Genomic DNA, 17,610 nt, shown 5'->3' with positions numbered 1-17,610 from the left:
AGCACTTTGGGGAAGTGTGCCACCCTGTAAAAATCCAGGACAACGGCCTGCCTTTCTGCGGGTGTTCTGGGCATGTATATGTGCCTGCGGACTGAGGGGCGCGCTGTCATGATTGCCAGTACCTGGTGTAGGCAGCGTGACTGCGTGGCCTGTGAGACCCCCCCCCACTATGGCAGTAGTCCGCTGAAATGACCCAGTGGCCAAGAAATGCAGGACATTGAGCACCTTCTCCAAGGGGCTCAATGCTTGGGAGCAAAGGGTGGGGGATGTAAGGTCATCTTCCCACTCCCTGACCAGGTCTAGGATGATATAGGGTGGAAACCTATACCTGCCGTAGACCTGGTCATCAGGCATCCCAAAAAGGCTTGTCCGTGGTGCGAAAATGCATGCCCTGGCTATTCTCCTCCTCATGCGGTGTCCCACGATCAGTGCTGCGACAAATGGGGCATTCATTGTAGCTGTATATACGTGTTTGTTTTTGCACACTTTTATACTGTACGCGGGGACGCTTCCGCCTGCCTTCGTGTGGCGGACGCGTTGACGCCTGTGTGCGTCTTTTGCCGTGCGCGGGTTTCCCGTATTCGAATCAATGAATACGGGTTGTTCGCGTGCGTGTGGGCGTTCCGTGTAGCTCCCTGCAGTACTTCCCCAGTTATGCCTTCTTTTTCGCGGGAAACACGCACAGTGTCTACCTTGAATCGCACGCGTGTGCGTGTGCTGGGTTTCTCACGCTTGCGCCACCTTGCGCCTGCTTGCGCTGGGATTTTCAGCGCACGTTTGCTCCATGAATCGACCCCTAAATCTCTCCAGCTCTCTCCCTCACCTGAAATGCAAACTCTGATACTATCACTGTTATTTCCATAGTTTCCCAGCTCACTATCAGTCTCTCACCTATGTCCCTCACAGTTTCAGTATCACTCCTTCAATTCTTCCCATTTCCCATTCCCTCCTTCTAGCCTCTAATTATCCTTCTAAAGCTTTATTTTTCTCTCAACCCCTAACAGTCTGTTTTCTCTCAGCTTATTCATCCCTCACTTCCACCCTCTTCAGTGTATGCATTCAATCACTCTCCCTCACTTAATTTGTCTTGCTGTTTTTCCTTCTTCTGTTCCTAAATCATCGGCCAAGAAATTACCCACTACACATCAAGGATGGAGTGGGAGGGGCCACTGGGATGAGTGGGCCTGCATCGGTGATCTGCGCGAGACTCACCGTGGCAGGAAGCCCCTGGAGGATCTAACCTGTATTCTAGTGCAGTGTGGATGGTGCCCATAGAGGGGGGCCTCTTTAAGCTGGAGAGGAGCACCAGCAGCATGACCCTCCAGACAGGAGAGACTGGACAACTCTGAGACTGTTATGCTCTCATAAAATATATTCGGAAAGTGGCTCTAGCATCCCACGAGCTGCAGAGCTAACTCATTAGGTACAGCCATGGGAGCTGTGCTGTACCATGTTTTAAAACACATTTGAACGCAAACAAACCCCTTGATACATACTAATATGCACACATGTGCTAAAACAGTAACTCCCATTTACTGGGAGGGAGGTTACACAATCCCCTCTTTTTTGACCCATCTTTGCCCCGGAGGATGGCCTTCGCCTGGGAAATGAAGACATCAAATAATGATTCCGATCTTTTTTAGCCACCGGTTAAGACCCACTACCCAGATCTCATCCACCTCCCACAGCATCCTGAACATCCTCAGAACCTGATGAAGGGATGCAGGCATACACGACTGGGAGGAACAGACAACAGGGACGGGTCTGTTTTCACTGTTGTAACTGTATAGAGCAGCAGCAGCTTCTGCACGGACCTGCCTCTTATTGGCTTTGTGGCCATCCAGTTTGTCACGGCCCTTATCCTCCAGTGGAGGCTTGGGTACGTTTTGCCCTACTGCAATCAGTGCAGCAGGGACTATGACGCCAGGTTCTGAACTGCTCATGAAACAGGTCTCAGGTTGAACACCACTAGTAAGTCAGGTTCTTCCGTGGCATAGTCTGGTTACGTAAATGTGTGAACACACATGTATGACAGGTCAGGGTAGAAGTCGCAGCCAATGCCAAACTGATTGATTTCTGCATTTGCATCAGTGTCATCTTTTTGGCAGATGGCCCTCCACTGGTCTTGCTTCTGGGATTGAGGCAACACAACGACTTCCCAGCTTTCAACACAAAGTCACTGTTGTCAGGTCACATGACAAGTGAGTGAAGGGTCCTTATGCTCTGCTTGTAGAAACTCAATCTCATTCCAAAACTAGGAACAGGTGATTGCACTATGCAATGTTGATGGTGTTTGTTGAACATTCCTCACACAGTCAGTAAACAGGGAGTGTGCTTCGCTGATGCTCTATGATATACAATTGATACTCCTACTCATCTCTCAGCGTGTTCCTTCCTCTTCTCCCTAAGATGTGGACTAGCACATAATTGCCAGGCTGAAGGGCATGGAGCGTGGCCTTGGTATTGTAGCAGTGTTTGTTTTCTGAGCCACCCTCGCCACACCGCTGTCATGATTCATGCCCCTGGTCATCATGGCCAAACCAGCCTTTCGGCTGGGGCCAGGTTACAGGCTTCCATGGTGGCTTCAAGGGCCACAAAACACCATCAGGGACTCTCTTGGAGCCAGTCCTGGCGCCTTTGGCACCAGGCTCATACTGTTATGTGAAGGACAATATTTGGATTGGGACTTCAGGTAACATGGAGGCACTCACATAGCTCAGTTCCACAGAACTGATCTATGAGGTCTAGTGTTTCGGGTGTGGCCGGGCCTGCGACTACTTTACCTGGAACTACTTTACTTGGGCTATATAAGCCACACCCAGACAGCAGCACATGCTTCGTGTTATTTTGTAGTTAGCAGCGTAACGCTCACCGTGTCCAGTTCTGATCTCCAGTGTTTCTTGCATCTTGCCACGTGCTGAATCCTGTATCTGGAAGAAGAAGAACATCATTATTCAGCGCTTACCTGTAAGTAGCAGCCTGGCTTTGGTCTTGAATCTTCGATCTTCAAACTACCACCAGCGGCTCACCTGAATACACACGATCCGGGAATTCTTCATCACGACGCCGCATCCATCTTCAGAACGCTGCAGCAACCTGAAAAAGACAAGAGAGACATTATTAGAGAGCGCTCGCTCACGGCCTGCTGTAAGGACAACGAAAACCACTTACCAGATGCAGTCTCTCCTTGATCTCGGAACATCACAGCGGCCCGGAACATCATAACGACCTGCAAAGGAAGCGGCACAGGCACAGGTTAGCAAAAAGAAAAGGCAAGAAGGCACTGCGCACCGCGGATATACTTACCTTGCTGGGATTCTCATCCTATACCGCACGGCAACGCCAAAACTCTCCAACTCATCTGAGGGAAAGAAACTAGAGACATTAATAATAACAAAAAGACTGTACAACAGTAGTACCTACCTCATCAAGCAAATCGGAGTCACAGCAGGCCTGGACCCGAACACAGGGCAACGCACCAGTGATGAAACTAGGTCACAGAACGCCCACACCTCCAACGCTCCCCTGCACAGAGACGCAGGACTGAGAGCACACCCTACCTAATATTAAGGTGAGGAGAGAGACTAGACTTAAGGGAGGAATTCGAGGCTGAGGGAGGTGGGAATCAATCTAAGAGAGACGTTAAGCCTTATATCCAGTTCTCCTGTATTGCAGGCGCTATCCACCTTCAACACACTATCAAGGGAGAGGGTTTGAAAGTGCTAATCTTCCAGCCAGGGCTGAGTGGCGTCCCCGTGGATATCAGGTGACCGTAACAACCGCAGCAAGTTGGTAGACTTGGTCTAGCTGACATTGTTGTTGATTAACATAGCTGTCATGCATGCGCCATGGGCACATCCATTTTTGCTCCATTTGGACTTTACTAATTAATGATTATGGTAATCTAACTACGCATACCATAATGCACCTGGCCGCAAGCATTGTTTTCTGGCCTTTCCTATTGGAGTTCTATGGAACTACACCCCCCAGAAGCCTTAGAGTCTGGTCCTGCTTCCACCAGCCCAGGAACAGAAAGGGCGGTGGCCGATTGCCTGCAGGTGTGATTCGCCAGGTGAAACCAATTGGCCTGCCTCTGTGCTGGGCTAGGCAGTATATAAGGCTGCTGTCTGCAGTGACTCGGCCTCTTGCATTGAGAGTCCTTCCTCCACCTTTCGCGAGTGTCTTCGGATCCTTGTATGCTGTTTATCCTCTCTCCTGCTGGGACCCTGCCTTACAGCTTGTTACACCCTGCTGCTTACAGCCCTAGCCCTTTGGGCTCCCTGCCTTGTTGCTTGCTCCACCCTGCAGCGGATCACGCTCTGCTGCCTTCCAGTCTCCGCCCTTGCCCTGCCGGGCTCTCCACCCTGCAGCGGATCACGCTCTGCTGCCTTCCAGTCTCCGCCCTTGCCCTGCCGGGCTCTCCACCCTGCAGCGGATCACGCTCTGCTGCCTTCCAGTCTCCGCCCTTGCCCTGCCGGGCTCTCCACCCTGCAGCGGATCACGCTCTGCTGCCTTCCAGTCTTCGCCCTTGCCCTGCCGGGCTCTGCACATTACAGCGGTTCACGCTCTGCTGCCTTCCAGCCTTCGCCCTTGCCCTGCCGGGCTCTCCACATTACAGCGGATCACGCTCTGCTGCCTTCCAGCCTTCGCCCTTGCCCTGCCGGGCTCTCCACATTACAGCGGATCACGCTCTGCTGTCTTCCAGTCTTCGCCCTTGCCCTACTGGGCTCTCCACATTGCAGCGTATCACGCTCAGCTGCTTTCCAGCCTTAGCCCTTGTCCTCAGGGCTCCCTGCTCTGCAGCCTCCTCTCTCCGGCTGCCTTTGCCCTTGTCCTCTGGGCTCCCCGCTTGCAGCCTATCTCACACCGGCTGCCTTAGCCCTTGTCCTCAGGGCTCCCTGCTCTGCAGCCTGCCTCTCTCCGGCTGCCTTTGCCCTTGTCCTCTGGGTTCCCTGCTCTGCAGCCTTCCTCACTCCGGCTGCCGTAGCCCTTTTCCTCTGATATTTCTACCTTACCGTCCCACTCTTGTGGGCTTTCTCCTTGCCTTCCTGCTCCTCTGAGCGCTCCACCTACCTTTCTGTCCTCTGTTATTCATATCCTGTTACTCGACTTTCCCTTCCTATCCTTCTGCTAGTTTGCTATTATCTCCTTTCCTGGATTTGTCTGTTGTATCTACTCTTGTACTGTTTGTAGACCCTTTGTACAGAGCTTGTCTGCTGGTTCCCATCAGGCAACCTCTGCCCCTTCCCTTGTCTTGTTTCTATATCACAGACACCCATAGCTGCTGTTCCAAGTTATGAGCAAACAGCGTGGGACTCTGTTATAGCAAACTGTGCAGAAGGCTAGAGTATTTCCAAGGTTCGTGGAATACTCTTTTCCTATTCTGCATACACCCCAAGAGGGTATTCACTCTATACCTTTTCCCCTGCTACTCTTCCCTACTCTTCACTCCCTTTCCTTTCCACGGTGTGTGTTCCTATCTGTCCACTTTATTTCAACACCCAAACTTGTCTGGGTTTCTTGTGCCACTCGTATTAGAGTGCCATCCTTGACAGAATGCAAGAGCCAAAGATTTCTTATTCCATTGGCCGGAAGGGCACACACAGACCAAAGATGCTTCCCTTTCGAGTAAAGAAACCTTTGCATAAACCTATGGTTTCCCTAAGGACAGCAAACAAGAAACTTAGTCTAAAGGACAGTCTCGCCTTAGAAAACAAAGATTTACAAGCACGGTACTATACCCACTGGCTAGCTGACCCTTCTTCCATGTACAATTATTATGACATTTGCGACTACGATCCGCAGTCCTTATCTGTTGCAGAGCTACAGCAAGATAATGAATTCTTACAGATCTTATTAGACCAAACAGTGGAAAACTCTCCTGCGTCTACTGACACGCCTGCTAACACCGTAACAGCTAAGGACATATCACTCATTGTGAGAGAATCTAAACCAGAATACGCTGTTGCCAGTGTAATATGCGCAAGATCACCATGGCAAGCTCCCCAGAATGCTGGTAAACCTTATTCGACAGGACAAGGCAGTTATTATCCTGAGGTTTGTGCATCTGGTTCCGGGTACAAAGGACCTATACTAACCATTGGTTGTCTTAATACTTCCACAGTATCTATTAACCACAATAACCCTAAGGTCAGTCTTCCCATTGCTACAACCACATTTTCTGCCACACCCGCTTCTGAAGCTGTAGATCAAACTACTGATACTTACCTGCTACACAAACAACTCCTACGACTTAAAAGAAAGACCGAAGACCTTTATGATGACTTTGTTTATTTGTATCACAAGAATCTTATGAAGGGACACAAGTCACCAGACCTTTTGACTCTCTGTCCAACACCTGACATCTTATCTTTAGAGATCGACATGATAAGGCCTGGAGTTGCCATACAGAAAAGTATACAGACATTTACCGAGCAGATGGAAGACCTATATATATCATATGTATCCCTTCTAGAGATTGACACAGCTCTTTCACCTTCCAGCCGCAGAAGCTCAGGTTGTTGTACTGATAGAAAAGAATTAACTCCTCCGGAGGGTCATATCACACACACAGTCATTACACCGCAAGACAAGGGTGGTCCACTGATTGAAAATCCTTCTGAGTCAAAGGATGCTTCCGCCCTCACCCTTGCCTATCGTCCAGTACCCACACCTACAACCTCCTCTGCAATGACAATGGCAGCTGAAGAGACTGGCACAGTTCACACCGAGCATGCGGAAGTGGCAAGCGGGGCTTGCCAAAGTGTGGCTGTGCTATCAGAAATCACTCTGGAGAAATTAACATCTTCTGTTTCTTCGATACCCCCTGAATCGCAAGTGGTTGTGGTACCCGATCTACCAGTAGTTGCAACACCTGATTTGTCTGTAGCTGCTATATCACTCGAACTTCCAACTGCTATTCATGATCTGCCTACTGCTGTGGTTCCAAAACCCCCGGACACATTTGAGACTCCTGAAGTCCCTACTACAGATCTTGAGGTCGCTATAGCTATTGTGAAACCTGAAACTACTACTCCAGTTGTTCCTGCTGGTATATCCATAGCACTAAGACTGCCAGACTTTACTCTACCAGTCTCAGGTGTTTTCCAGCCCGCTGGCTCTCTCATGGCTCCCTCACACCTAGTTGTTACAGCCTTGATACCCCCTACAGCCATCCAAGATCTCACCGCTGCTGTATCCTCTGAACTCTCTATGGCAAACCCTGATGTTGTCATTACTACTTCGGATGTCTTGGAAAACCTTCCTAAAGGTACCAACTCTGCTGTACCTATGGCTCCACTTTCCAGCATCATACTGTTGCCCATCAAGGAAGAATCTATCTTGGAGCCTGCAGCAGTTTTTCACAGTTCCTCTCTTCATGCACACACAGTTGGGGTCTGTGTTCCAAAGACTTCATCTTTTCTGATTTCTACAACCAAGGTTCAGAACATTGGTAGCGACTCCGTCATTCAAGACTCTCACCTTACAACTCGTTTCTGGTGCCTCATGATGTGTCTTTTTGGAGTAAGACTCTTGTACTGTGGTACAGACACTCTTCCTACAGGTCGGTCTTCAGGGAGCCTGGAGAGGGGCCTGGAGAGGGGCATACTGTCATGCATGCGCCATGGGCACATCCATTTTTGCTCCATTTGGACTTTACTAATTAATGATTATGGTAATCTAACTACGCATACCATAATGCACCTGGCCGCAAGCATTGTTTTCTGGCCTTTCCTATTGGAGTTCTATGGAACTACACCCCCCAGAAGCCTTAGAGTCTGGTCCTGCTTCCACCAGCCCAGGAACAGAAAGGGCGGTGGCCGATTGCCTGCAGGTGTGATTCGCCAGGTGAAACCAATTGGCCTGCCTCTGTGCTGGGCTAGGCAGTATATAAGGCTGCTGTCTGCAGTGACTCGGCCTCTTGCATTGAGAGTCCTTCCTCCACCTTTCGCGAGTGTCTTCGGATCCTTGTATGCTGTTTATCCTCTCTCCTGCTGGGACCCTGCCTTACAGCTTGTTACACCCTGCTGCTTACAGCCCTAGCCCTTTGGGCTCCCTGCCTTGTTGCTTGCTCCACCCTGCAGCGGATCACGCTCTGCTGCCTTCCAGTCTCCGCCCTTGCCCTGCCGGGCTCTCCACCCTGCAGCGGATCACGCTCTGCTGCCTTCCAGTCTCCGCCCTTGCCCTGCCGGGCTCTCCACCCTGCAGCGGATCACGCTCTGCTGCCTTCCAGTCTCCGCCCTTGCCCTGCCGGGCTCTCCACCCTGCAGCAGATCACGCTCTGCTGCCTTCCAGTCTTCGCCCTTGCCCTGCCGGGCTCTCCACATTACAGCGGTTCACGCTCTGCTGCCTTCCAGTCTTCGCCCTTGCCCTGCCGGGCTCTCCACATTACAGCGGTTCACGCTCTGCTGCCTTCCAGCCTTCGCCCTTGCCCTGCCGGGCTCTCCACATTACAGCGGATCACGCTCTGCTGCCTTCCAGCCTTCGCCCTTGCCCTGCCGGGCTCTCCACATTACAGCGGATCACGCTCTGCTGTCTTCCAGTCTTCGCCCTTGCCCTACCGGGCTCTCCACATTGCAGCGTATCACGCTCAGCTGCTTTCCAGCCTTAGCCCTTGTCCTCAGGGCTCCCTGCTCTGCAGCCTCCTCTCTCCGGCTGCCTTTGCCCTTGTCCTCTGGGCTCCCCGCTTGCAGCCTATCTCACACCGGCTGCCTTAGCCCTTGTCCTCAGGGCTCCCTGCTCTGCAGCCTGCCTCTCTCCGGCTGCCTTTGCCCTTGTCCTCTGGGTTCCCTGCTCTGCAGCCTTCCTCACTCCGGCTGCCGTAGCCCTTTTCCTCTGATATTTCTACCTTACCGTCCCACTCTTGTGGGCTTTCTCCTTGCCTTCCTGCTCCTCTGAGCGCTCCACCTACCTTTCTGTCCTCTGTTATTCATATCCTGTTACTCGACTTTCCCTTCCTATCCTTCTGCTAGTTTGCTATCATCTCCTTTCCTGGATTTGTCTGTTGTATCTACTCTTGTACTGTTTGTAGACCCTTTGTACAGAGCTTGTCTGCTGGTTCCCATCAGGCAACCTCTGCCCCTTCCCTTGTCTTGTTTCTATATCACAGACACCCATAGCTGCTGTTCCAAGTTATGAGCAAACAGCGTGGGACTCTGTTATAGCAAACTGTGCAGAAGGCTAGAGTATTTCCAAGGTTCGTGGAATACTCTTTTCCTATTCTGCATACACCCCAAGAGGGTATTCACTCTATACCTTTTCCCTTGCTACTCTTCCCTACTCTTCACTCCCTTTCCTTTCCACGGTGTGTGTTCCTATCTGTCCACTTTATTTCAACACCCAAACTTGTCTGGGTGTCTTGTGCCACTCGTATTAGAGTGCCATCCTTGACAATAGCTGGCATGGTTCTCATTGCTTTTTGTATCGCAACACTTCAAAACACAGGTCTACAGGGAAACAGGTGTCTCTTCCAAATATCAAGTAGTATGGCATTAATCTGGTGGCATTATTCCGCATACAGATGTAGGCATCCGTTAGGGTGGCGACATGATGGCTTCATCTCTTCTTCTCCTTTGACAAAAGGGTTCTCAGCATCATCAAGAGATTGAACCTCTCTGTACATCTCACTGGGGGTGGCATGGAGTAGTATGGGTCTTCTTGATGCCAACCAGGATCAGCATCTGTCGGATTAATGTTGTTTTAAAATCTGATCCTTGGTCAGAGGGCACATTGGCAAGTCAACTGTAATGAACACAGTATATCTCCCAAAGCACACTGGAAATGGTGGTGGCTGACAGATCTTTAGTGGGAAATGTCTTTGTGTACTAAGAGAAGTGGTCTGTCAGCACCAAGATGTTCTGCACCCATCACTGAGCCATCTATAGGCTGAGAAAGTTAATGCAGATGAGGTCTATTGGGCGGGAGCTCTGTAGGTGCTGGAGATAGGCTACAAGGTGAACCACTGACTCAGTATTGGCAGTAGTGCTCTAAGTGATTCGGCGGTCACAGCCAGTAGAACCTTGGGTGGACCGGATCTACGTGATCACTGCACGGCCGAAAACATTGTGGCCGACAAGATAGAGTCACAGTAAAATTAAAGAAAAACGAAATTCGTCCAATTCCCCACAACAATGAACTCCTGGTAAAATAACATACAATTTTACTACAATCAAATGAAACAGGAAGAAAACCTGTCTCTGTTCTTTAATTACCTTTTTAAGTAAGCTGGGTGTGTCCGGCTGAATAGGAAGTGATTTCCCTATCCAAAAAATCTCGTAGGAAGTCTTGCGATAACGCGAAAGCAGTCTAAAATGAAAAAAAAATGTACATGTTTGTCTTCACACTTTATATATTAGTATTGAACTCCGTGTTTTATTTGTTGACCGAACTTAGGGTTTTAACGCTGTGTTTGTGCTGGTGGGCCTTCCCTGAACACAGGGTTTGCTGTTGGTTAAGCTGCCTGGGGTGCGCGACATGTTAGGTTAGGCGGCAACAAAGGACCGTGTTGCGCATTCTAGATATGCACTTTCAGGTAAGATTTAGTTATTTGTATATACCGGCATGCGTTAACAGGCTGAATACTGCCATGCGGTACAAAAAAATCAATATAAAGGCACCTACACTGCACATTCTACAGGCTCGAAAACGCAGTGTTTCAACGTTTTGAAAGCTGTTTAATATGCAGTTAAAGTGCATTCGAAAAAAGAACATTTAATGTTTTGGAGCTATACGGGGGGGACCTACTGAAAGGCTTTCTCGCTGCAGAGAATTCATTGTTGGAGATGGAGTAGTAAACACAGTACAGAATGGCGGCACTGATGAGGCAACACCAGGCAAGGTAACGTTTTCATCACCAATGTGACTCTACTTGTACTCTTCTCCACCATTCTGTACAGGCATCTTCTCTTCCCTGGGTTACGCCTGGGCACATCCACTCCAATGGCCTTTGCTTGGAGGAAAGTGGTGATTCCAGGATGCACTAGCTGGGAAAGACAAATCTCAACTTGGGTGAGATGTGGTAGCTTAGCTGCATCCCAACTGGTGATGTGGTAGTAGATGGCTGCCACACACTCTGCCACTGATCTGATCCTAGCAGTTCACACTCTGGGCTCAGTCTGGTGCCTGGTAACTGGCACCCTGCCAAGCATCCCTGACACTGGTGGCAGACAGCTCAGTTCACATGGTGGATCCAGCTGAGTTGTCCAGCGCCGCATGTGGCCTCCAGCAGAGCACATCAGCATTAATGTTAGTATGCTCAGATGTACACTCTAGAGTGAAACTGTAAGAGGACAGTATGGCAACATTTTGGTGTCCGGCTTTGCCGACTTCAGCATATCATTGTGGGAGTTATAGTCCATCCTAACCATGTACGTGTGCCATACAGGTGATTCTAGTAGTGTTCTATAATGACCCACTTCATCACAAGGAACCATTGATTGTAGATGGGGCAGTTGTACTCTGCCGCATCGAGTCCTTGATGGGCCTCATATCACCATTGGCATCTTGATACAGAACAGCTCCCAATTGGTCCAAACTCGCATCTATATGCAGGATGTATGGCTGCTCGGGATCTGAATAGGCAAGGACTGGTGCTGTGGTGAGAATCTGCTTAGGTAACTTAGGCTGGCATCTGTCCATCCATCACTCACCTAAAGGGTTTGGGATGACATAAGGATTCCTTGGGGCTGATGGTACTGCTCATGCCCGTCTGTGTGGCATGATATCCCTCAGTGAGGTCGGTTAGAGTAGAATTCCATTTCTGGAGTAATGTTGCCTAATTTGGAGTGTTCCCTCTTTTTAAGACAGATCCCTTGCTTTTTAATCACTTTGTCCTCCCTGCCAGGCTTAATCCAAAGACTGACTAAGAGTGTGGCTCTGTTTCAGTGTTCTGCATTAGCAGCCCTATGTCTCCTAAGGTAGTTGTACCCCCAGGGTAACGTATAGTGTCCAAGATAAGGTACACGTCTCTGTCAGCCACGCGGCTAGGCTGGTGGTGGCATTTATGCCTGTGTAACATGGTTTCACAGGAAGGCATCAATTACACCTGGCTCAGTCCCTTTTTACCTCCATTTCACAAAACAGAAGTTGTCTTTGTTTGCTTTGAACAATGTTAGCATAACTATCCCTTTTCCCGCTTCGTGTGTGTGAGAGGAGTGTCCATCTTTGGCCACTAGATGCCTATGTCCCAAGCCTGTGGGCAATAGTCAGTGCAATACCAGTTCTGACTTGCATATGTCTATGCCTGACTGGGATAATGTGGATTCATTCCTTTGTGTCAGATACCCTTCAAAAAAAGCATGGCTGTGTTTGGAGCGATGGTCTGCCATTGACTGACTACCATTCTGTGTGAATGATTCTTGGTGTGTGATTGGGTGCTGTGTTCTCTTGCTGCCTTCTGAGAGGTATTAAAGCAGACATTGACCCACGACTCTTTATCCAAGGATGTTAGGCAAGTTCCATGGTTCCATCTCGCTCATCGGGGAAGCTCCAGAGACCTGACCTGCTCCATGTCCTGCAACCATACTGCCAAATGTGCTTCCCTTTCCCATGGCTGGCTACACCCCAGTGCAACTATGCAAGCTTTCCTTCAATAGTCATTCTTCATTGGGGTCTTATCAATCTGACTCCATCCAAAGAAGGCAAATCATGTGCCCGAGGATGATGAGGGAGGAAGGATAGCTCAGGGGCAACACGTTTGTCTTGGAAGCAAGACAACGCGGTGCATCACAGGTTCAAATCTCGATCCCGTGCTTAGGAGCCACTTGCTGGTATTAAGGGCATTATAAATGAACAATACATAAATAGATTTAAATTATTTGAGAACCTTGCATCGACAAGCACAACTGGCTGCACCATCTTCATCTCTCAGCTCCTCTAGTTCAAACATTCAACCTGACAGTCAACAAATCATGAATATTCTCTCTTACAAGTGTCTTGGGGTTCGTCCTATACTTGTGTGTCATTGATGGAACCTAAGGTGGTCGCGGAACAACATGCACAGTATCCACCTCTGTTAACCACATGCTGAAGAGTCTTTTATGTATTTCTTCATCCCACAAACTCCTCTTCATCAAGGGTTTTCTGTTTGTCTCACTCATTCAGCACACTAGGAATTTTTGGAAACCTTTGTAGAAGGATAATCTTTCCCAGCAAAGACTGCTCCAAATTTGTACAACTCGTCTTCCTTGGTCCCTTCTCAACTTGCTGTCCTAGAAAGAAAGCTGTTTACTTACCTGTTGGTGCATTTTTCCTTCTAGCAAAGACTCCTGTTGAACTCCAGAAACTCATCTTGAAAATGATTGACTTATTCATTAAATTGTGGCATCTTTCATTTTACAACGTTTACTTACCTGAAAGTGTGGTGATTTTTCTCTTGCCCGTTCTTATATAAAGATTACATTTATATGAAAATATTTATTTATATAACAATACTAGTGGAAAAGCCTGTGTACACAGCTAATATGTGTAATGGAAGACATTAATTTTAATAGAAAAGAAAATGTGTGAAGGATCTTGCTCCTTTTATGTGGCAGAGTAGTAAAGTCAAACAAAATCTCACAAAATCCATTGAAAGTTCAACATAGTACATATGGGGCCTCATTACACGGACGGCGGTAAGGGTTAACGGTCACCGTTAATGGCAACGGTGACCGTTAACCCTTACCGCCGTACTACGAGGTCCCTTTGCGGGTTGGAGGAATTAACGCCTGCTTCTTGCAGGCGTTAAGTACCAACCCGCTAAGGGACCTCGGAGCTAATTACGGCACCGCAAAATTGCGGTGCCGTAATTAGCGCCTTCCCCATTCCCATAGAGCCCTATGGGGCAGAAATGGGAATGGGGAAGGGCAATGGCGGAAGGGGGATTTACCGCCCCTCCAACCTTGGAATGGGGCGGTAAATCCCCTTTCCGCCAAGGCGGTGCCGGTAATTTACCGGCATGGTCCAGGGTGCTAATAGCACCCTGGATTACCGCCTTCCGTGTAATGAGGCCCATGGTCAATTGTTGTATATACTCCTCATTGTCTTGGATTCCAATTACAGGTTTTGGATTCAAATATACATTGTTGAGGGATGTCAGAGCAATGCAATTCATGTGCAGCATGATTCAAAGTAGACAAGAGATCATAAAATAAAGTAAATTGAAGTCAAATAAAGTTTAAAACATGCATGAAGAATATGATTGATATAATAATACAAACCAAGAAATATTACAAAGAATAATTATATAATACATATTTACATTGAAAAAAAAGTAATTTCTTTCGTTATAGAAATAGTGATTAATCAAATGAATTTCTGCTTAGATTTTTTTAATGAATATATTTTCTTAGTGTATGCAACTTGAAGTATACTGTTAAAGTGGTATCCCTATCTTGGTCCTTTTCTGCAGCTAATTGTATCTCATCATCGTTGAATACAAATTGAGTTTGCCTGGAAGATTAACTTGAGGTCATGTTGTTGTAAGCCTAAGGCAACAGCTCCCTGTTGCAGTGCTATTGTTGAAATACACATTTTGTTCACCTGAAAGATGAACATGAAGTCTTATTGTTGTATGCGCAAGGCAACAGATCTCTCTGGTGATAATAACAGGTGAAACAGGCATAACGGCTTCGGACAAACATGCATCTGGCCTTTTATTATGTAGTATGAAAGGACATTCACTTTGTATTGATGAAAAGTGGCTATTATATTTGCCATGCCATTCCATCTCCTGAGAGTTAGGCCTGGGCTGCTATACTACACTACCACTTAGAGGGTCTAGAGGGAATGACTAGCAGCACCCAAGTCAGCACTAAATATACAACTATAGACGCTGACAACAAGAGTTCAGGAACATTTCTCTATGAAGATTCACAAATGTGTGTGTAATGTTTGCAAATCCCAAGACAAACCTCCAGTAATTTTAGCAGAATCACAGGAAACCCTGCAAGGTCTGAGGTCAAAGCCAGGTGAGTAGGACATCAATCTTTGCCAGGTCCATGGTAATGCTATCCACAGAAAGGATATGTCAGGTGTATGTTACAGTAGTCTGCCAAAAGTGTCACTTGTTCAAACTGAGTTTGAGCCCATGTACTATCAAGTGATTCAGCAAAGTCTTGTAGCAGCTGCTCCTAAGGTGGTAGAGCGATTAACCAGTTATTCCTCAGCATGCAATCCAGTACCTCACCCTCTTAGGACATGGTATACTGGTTTAGAATGATGTTATTGTTCAGTCACTGATAGTTGATATATTCCAGGACATTGCATTTCTTCCTTCGGGTGATGACGATGGGAGAAGCAAAGGGCTTCTGGTCTTCTAGATGATCCCTATCTACAGAAGATCATCCAAATTTGATTTTCTCCATGTGTTCTGTGGCCAGTCTTCATTACCCCTTCTTGAAGGATGTTGCATCTCTCACACAGATCCAGTTTTACACTAAGTGGACCTCAGCAATATCCCAGGGGCTATACGCAAAGCCTTTTTCATACCGAGTAAGCTGTTCCCTTAGCTGGTCCTTGTTTCTCTCCAAAAGCAGTGATTCCCCAAAGATTAGGTTAGGTCAAACTCTGACTGGGCAAGTTGTGATGACACTCACTGGGGCTAACTGGACGGTCCAGTTGGTAACACTGATGATGGGCAAATTGATGGTCTTGTCATGTGTAGGTAGCCATTCTGCCCCCTATTGGGTAGAAAAGCAGCATACAAGATATCATGACATGCCAAAATTCCCCTCATATAAGCAATCTAGCACAAGCTGGATAAAGCTGCTAGTAGAATGTAACACCTAGAAACTAGTGAAGCACTATACTCTTGGAGAGCAATTTACATTGCACTAGCATTAGAGTGCCTTAAACAGAAAGCAGCACTCAAAGCTCTAGAGGCCTGTGTGGGCTTACATAAGCCTCACTTTAAAGAGACAGCTTGGCAGTATGTTTTCGCATTCATTGTTACATATGACCATTCAGTTTATTAATGTGCGTTACCCTTAGGTATTGATGTAGCAAATAATGCAAGCAAATTCGTTTTTATTCCATGCATGAACAAATGGTAGAACAGCAGTTCTGCTGATGAAGTCAGGGGCCGTGTACAAGACCTTCTTGGGCCTCATTACGACACTGGTGGTAGGGGGTTAACGGGGCCGGTAGAGATGCCGGCCCCGTTAACCCCCTACCGCCTCATTATGAGGTCTCCTCGCGGGACCCCGTAAGGACGCCTGGTTTTACCAGACCTCCTTAGCAGGTCCCGCGAGCGGCCCAGCATGCTAACAACGGGCCCGTAATTAACGTGCCCGTTGTTAGCATGCTCCCCATACCAGGCCCTCCTAGGTCGGAATGGCCCGGTATTTCCCCATTCAGGGAACCCGGACCCGAGTTTGGAGGTAGCCATGCCCTTATGAATGGCTACCTCCAAACTCGTAATGAGGCCCTTGATATTCCACCCAGTGCATTTGGCTATGCTATGATAACATAATGATGGCACTAGTCACCAGAAGCACAGAGCTAGAAACTGATATAGCAATGTGATCATTGCTTCAGAATAACTTATCCCTGCTAAAGCATCATGCTGAGCACAGATAACATGGCCCCAGAAAATACGGCATTTTGCTGAAGTTTGGTAACAAGGCACACAATACGAGCATCTCACATGTGGAAGATATGCAGACATTAGGGGTCAGAGGTGGAAGATATGCAGACATTAGGGGTCAGAGGTGGAAGATATGCAGACATTAGGGGTCAGAGGTGGAAGATATGCAGACATTAGGGGACGTGCCACTTCAGATTGTTTGTACACATCACACTAAGGGCAGGGTTTCACCATCCCTGTAACATAAATTTTGCATTAGAACCTGGGAGAGTGTCCATCAAGTGGCATGTAAGTTAATAATTAGGGGGTTTCCAATTGTGCCTTATATAAACGCCCTCCTGAAGCCCATCTGGGCTGGCTGGGGAGCTGCTGTCGGATAAGCTGCTGATCTGTCAGACAGACAAATCACAGGGGGTGCTACGTCATTTAGAAGTTATCCCCTTATTTGTTGGGGAATAACTGGTCTTAATCTGTGCTTCATGCTGGTCATTTCTTAAATTCTTCTGATAGATGATTGATGCATTCAATAATGTGTTTTCATTATTGCATTTCATTTTTCCAATTATGTTATTATGATATATGCTTTTTGATTAGTTTAAGTTTGGAACTTTGCATTGGGAAGTTTTCTTTGAACTTAGTTGGTGTTGAGACATGGAGAGGGTGGTTAGTCTTTCGTAATGAAAATTGTGATATGCCCATGTGGGGTTGAACAGAAATGTTTGGAGTTTTGAAGCAATATTTTGCAGCTCATGTTTTGGAGAAAGTGTTGTTTGTTAGAAATATGACTGGTAACCTGTAAGGGTACATTTGGTTGGAACATTTGTATTAAGAACAAACTGAGGGAGTTATATTTTGTAAAATAAATGTATTCTTGTATGCAGCAGTAGTCATTTCTGACTCAGACACAGTGAAGTATTGCAGACAGTTATGTTTAACATTATGCTCTTGTGTTTGTTCTCTTCTATCCCTCTTTTGAATGTGTGCCTGCTAACCTAACCGTATTGCTAACCTATTATGCTTGTTTATGAGGGCTTGAAAGGGGCACA

The sequence above is a fragment of the Ambystoma mexicanum genome, chromosome 1q (assembly GCF_040938575.1).
Source record: "Ambystoma mexicanum isolate Mex_15411 chromosome 1q, UKY_AmexF1_1, whole genome shotgun sequence".
Taxonomy (NCBI): Eukaryota; Metazoa; Chordata; class Amphibia; order Caudata; family Ambystomatidae; genus Ambystoma; species Ambystoma mexicanum.
The sequence above is the reverse complement of the archived record's forward strand: the minus strand, read 5'-3'. Positions refer to the sequence as shown.